At 37.4% G+C, this 4,956-nt stretch overlaps 1 pseudogene; it reads left to right on the forward strand.

Moving 5' to 3' along the window:
* The first annotated feature begins 1,618 nt into the window (after positions 1-1,618).
* On the forward strand, positions 1,619-4,754 carry LOC119798383 (annotated as a pseudogene).
* Positions 4,755-4,956: the final 202 nt, after the last annotated feature.

Raw genomic sequence — 4,956 nt, forward strand, 5'->3', positions numbered from 1 at the left:
TTGGTAGAGGCAGAGGCTTGATTTCTGATATTGCAGTTTCTGATCTGAGTTTCTCTTCCAGTTTCTTCTGAGAGCGGGCAGGCAGGTTACTGACAGATTGACTTTCCAGGGTTCTTCAGAGATCAGACAGGCTGGTTTCAGACTGAGAAACTCCTCCTGAGTTTCTGGGCTCAGACAGGTTCTTCCTAGGAAGCAGAGAGGACAAAAACAGGTTAGGTTATGGTTCAGGTTTCAGGGGAGTCAGAGAATCAGACAGGCAGGTCGGCTCAGGTTTGCTAACCATAACTGGCATAACACTCTGGCACTGGAGTGTTGCTCTGCCTCTCCTTAAATGCTGGTCTCCTGATGAGCAAACAAGCTGCAGGTGTGGTAGTCAGCTTCAGCTCCAGGAGACCCAGGGCGCCCTCTGCTGGAGAAAGGTGGACAGACCTTCAGATCCCAACATCACCGGAGCGTCTTTCTTTCCCCTGGGCGGCATCCTCTGGGTGCAAACTCCAATCAGTTTTCTACATGGCTGGTCTGCAGCACTGGGACAATCTTTGGCTATGTTTTATCTTTCCTCCTTTTTTTTTTTTTTTTGGCTTGTTTTTAACCGAAAACCAGACAAAAACTTCCGCTGCACAGACCTGTCAGTGCGCATCTTCCTCACCTGTCAAGCCGCGACCACTGGTCAACGCACACGCCCCTTTTTATTAATACATTTCTCCACACCAAAATAACCCAGCATGTTAATTTCCATCATCATTTTTTAGTGGAGATTTAAAATAATGTCATAACTGTTCTACAAGACAGTTTGCTATCTGTACAGTTTAATGTACTTTATACAAAAAGAGAAAACAACATAATGGTTATGTTACACCTTATTACCCTGTAGTATTATGGTTTGGGGTTTGACATATAATTCTGATTAAAGCAAGATGTGGTGAGCCCTCATCTGATTGTATCACTTTGCCCTCCTTTTCCCAAATGATTTTGAGGAAAAGATCTGAGGAAAAGTCCTGCATATATGTGATCAGATAAAAGTGAGTCATATTGGATGAATGATGATACAGTGAAGAATAATTTTTAGAAGCTGTTTTTCTTAAGTCATCAGAATCAAAAATAATTCTGAATTTCACTTAATGCACTACTTCAATTACATTATGGAATAATATAGAAATAGAGGGAAAATCCATATCCATGCCTAAAATGTACAATAAATGTCAAAGAGGAAAATTGGTCAAATTTAGGTTCAGTTTAATATAAAATTTATTTGCCATTAAAATAGTTTAAGGTCCACCTGACAGTTTTATTTAGCTCATGTAACATTTAAAAAAACTGGTCAGGAGTATGGCTTAGTAAAGTAACGCTTAGTTTTCTTTAACTTAAAATAATCAAATAAAAAAAGGCAGTTAACACATTTCAGATTTACAGAGAGTGTGTTTAACTTAACTTGTCTCTGTGTGTAATCCTTTTTCCTCTAGTGCAGTCTTGTCCTCACTGAGTCTACAGAGTGGCACACCTTTTTTTTTATTTCAAATTAGGTGTCAAAGGTTAACTTATTGCTGACTCCACCCTTTAACGTTAGTAGAGGTGCTGTGACTCCTGCATTTCACTGCCACAAAGCTAAACAGCTTGAATGTATTAGACATGGGGGACTCTTTCGTCATAGCAATAGATTTTGGTACTGCATACAGTGGATATGCCTTCAGTTTGACTGCCAAGGAAGCTAAAAGTGATATCCATGTAAAGAAGTGGGGAGAAGATGTTGGTCAACAAACTTCAAAGGTTCCTACTTGTATCCTCTTCAATGAAAAGGAAGAATTGATCAGTTTTGGGTATAAAGCCCAAACTGACTATTTCAAAATGAAGGGAAAACAAGCCAAAGAATCGTACTTATTTTTCTGCTTCAAGATGTCCCTGTATGGTAAAGTAAGTAAAACAACATATTTTATTTTTTTTTAGGTACTGCATTTGTTTATGAAGATGTAACAATGAATCAGGACAACACCTTATCCTATATATGAATATTGTTACTCCATGTAGTTGATGTTTTGTTCTACACTGTATGTTGTTACGATAAGGATTCAGCCTCAGACGTGATTGACTTCATGCTTTTTATTGTCCAGAGTTTCAACAGGAATCTGAAAATCAAAGCAGCCAATGGAAATGAATTACCAGCTCTTAAGGTTTTTACTGAAGGTCTCAGATTCCTTAAAGATGATGCATTACAAACCATTAATGATAGTTCAACTGGTAAAAAGTTTATAGCCACTGATTTCACCTGGGTGCTGACAGTTCCTGCCATCTGGGATCCTTCAGCTAAACAGTTCATGAGAGAAGCTGCAATGCAGGTAACACATATTCAAAAATCTAATCAAGAAAGGACAGTTGTGAAACATTTTCTTATGCTGTGTTTGTTAATATTCCAGGCAGGGATTGTTGAAGAAAGAAATAAAGAAAAACTTATCATTGCTCTGGAACCAGAAGCAGCAGCTCTCTGGTGTAAGCAGCTGCCTGCTGAAGGTTTCGTAGCAGAACATCAAGGGCAAACCAAACTAGAACAATCTCCAGGAACACAATATATTGTTGTTGACTGTGGAGGTATTGATTTATAATATTTATTTTTGCTTATTTACTGTTGTATTGCAAATACACTTTAAGTGTATTTTTGTAAAGAAGATTTCACCTTAAGATTTGTTTTGTGTAAACAGTTTTATTTAAAAAAAATAGCACCTATTTTAGTTTTGTCCAAACACAAATGTTTTTTAGTAGAAAGTTTAGAGACGATTTTTTTCTAAAGGATTTGCTTTTAAATATGTATTAGATTTAGGTTTAAATACTTTCAACGTGAGGTTGGAGGTTGGTCAAGGACCCAAATGCTGGGGAAAACACACATGAAGAGCCAAGTAACGACTATAAACCATGCAATGAGGAATTGCAGAGGTGGTGCATATATAGGGGAACAGAACAAAGAATGGACTAATGAGCTGATATAGAGCAGGTGTGGATAGAAGTAACTAGAAGGGAGCAAGGGGAAAGAAGACAGGCACAAGGGGGCAATAGAGAGCAACTCAAAAAATGAAATAGAAACTCCCTTTTTTTCCCACAATGGGGAAATTGTACTGTTACAGCAAAATGGCAGAAGTGGTCACACAATGTGGACCTTAGAATGTGTATAAAAATAACAATAAATAAACCAAAGATCAACAAAACAGAGACATAGATAACTCAAAACTCAAAGTCCAGAAGGGGAGAAACATAGCACAAAGATAGTTAATCATTAACTGATCTTCTCTCAGCTACAGCTTTTTATGCCTTAAGGAAAATTTTTATGCTGGTAGTGCTGTTAGTTTTGCTTGTTCGCTTTTTTCCACTCCGCATTTTAGGAGGAACCATCGACATCACAGTTCATGAAGTCCTGAAAGGAGGAGCATTAAAAGAACTTCATAAGGCCTCTGGGAACAATCTGGGAGGACAAATTGTGGACCAAAGATTTAAAGAGTTTCTTAGAAAGATATTCTGTAATGGAGTGTGGGATGAATTTGAAAAAAAAACATCCCAATGATGTTAAAAAGATGATGTATGATTTCACACTTTTCAAAAAACAAGATGAAGATGTGAGCATTAGCTGTCCTTATAGCCTTGGGAAGATTGCTCAGGATAAGAAGGCAATGGAGGAGTACTTTGAAAGGGTAGAAGGAGCTTCCTGGGATGAAGGAAGTATAACCATCACTAAAGAGAAACTAAACTCTTTCTTTACAGAGAGTCTGCAGGGCATAACTCAAAGTCTCAAAGAAATCCTTACCAAAGCCCTAAACATTAAGTACATTTTATTAGTAGGGGGCTTTGCTGAGAGCAAGATTCTGCGAAAACATATTGATGATAAGTTTGGGGTTAAGTGTAAAATTCTGTGTCCAGTTAGGCCACAGGAAGCAATCCTAAAAGGAGCTGTAGAGTTCGGAAGAAAGCCACACTTGGTGGCGTCTCGGAAAAGTGCTTTCACTTACGGAGTCAGAGTATCTCGAAGGTTTGACAAGTTCAAGCACAAGGCAGAAAAAAGATTCACCAACAAAGAGGGTGAATGGTGCGGGGATCTGTTCATGAAACTGGTGGAGGCCGATGAGGATGTGGATTGGGATGAAATCAGAACCTTCACCTTATATCCGACCGAGGCACATACGAAGATGATGAACTACAATTTTTACTGCACCAAAAAGACAAGTCCAATATATGTGGATGAGGAGGGAATGGTGAAGCTTGGTTGCTTCCTTCTACACTCTCCAAACACCAAGCGTGGTATGAATCGGGAACTTAAACTAAACATAAAGTTTGGCTTCACAGAAATGACCATAGAAGGAAAAGACCTAGATTCTGATTTAACATCATCAATTGAGCTCGATTTCATGAATAATTAAAAATCTCAAAATATTTTTTGAGTGTAGAGAAGATTGTATTTCATGCATGTCTGCATGTATATCTGATTTTTTTCCTTATACATTTTATTTCTTTGATAGTGTGGAATATCTGTACACTAAAAAACTTTGCACAGCTACTTTCCTAAAATCTGAGATTTAAAACAATTATTTGCATATGAAATTATATTTAACTTAAAACCTAATAGAAATAGCAGTTTAAATGAATATGTAGAACCACGTAAATGTTATTTATTCTTTAGTTCCTCTGTGTTTTTGTGTCTTTATGGTTGCCTTTTTGTTTGTGACTTTACCCGGAGACTGTATTAGAAAAAGTTTTTTTTTAAATAAAATCAATTAACTGTGAGTATTATAATGTCCGTCCCAATTAGCTTATTTTAAAGCTCCAAACTTAACATATCCAGCTAATATTACAATGAATCCAGTTCAGTTGGGTGCTTACCAGTTTGGGTGATTGACTTCAATCATAATAATCACCTTCTTTTACGAACTCCTTAGTTAGTCACTGCCTTTGCAACAATCTCTCAGCCTAAACAGCCAC

The sequence above is a fragment of the Cyprinodon tularosa genome, unplaced genomic scaffold, assembly GCF_016077235.1.
Source record: "Cyprinodon tularosa strain WSP-4 unplaced genomic scaffold, ASM1607723v1 ctg620, whole genome shotgun sequence".
In the NCBI taxonomy this organism is placed as follows: Eukaryota; Metazoa; Chordata; class Actinopteri; order Cyprinodontiformes; family Cyprinodontidae; genus Cyprinodon; species Cyprinodon tularosa.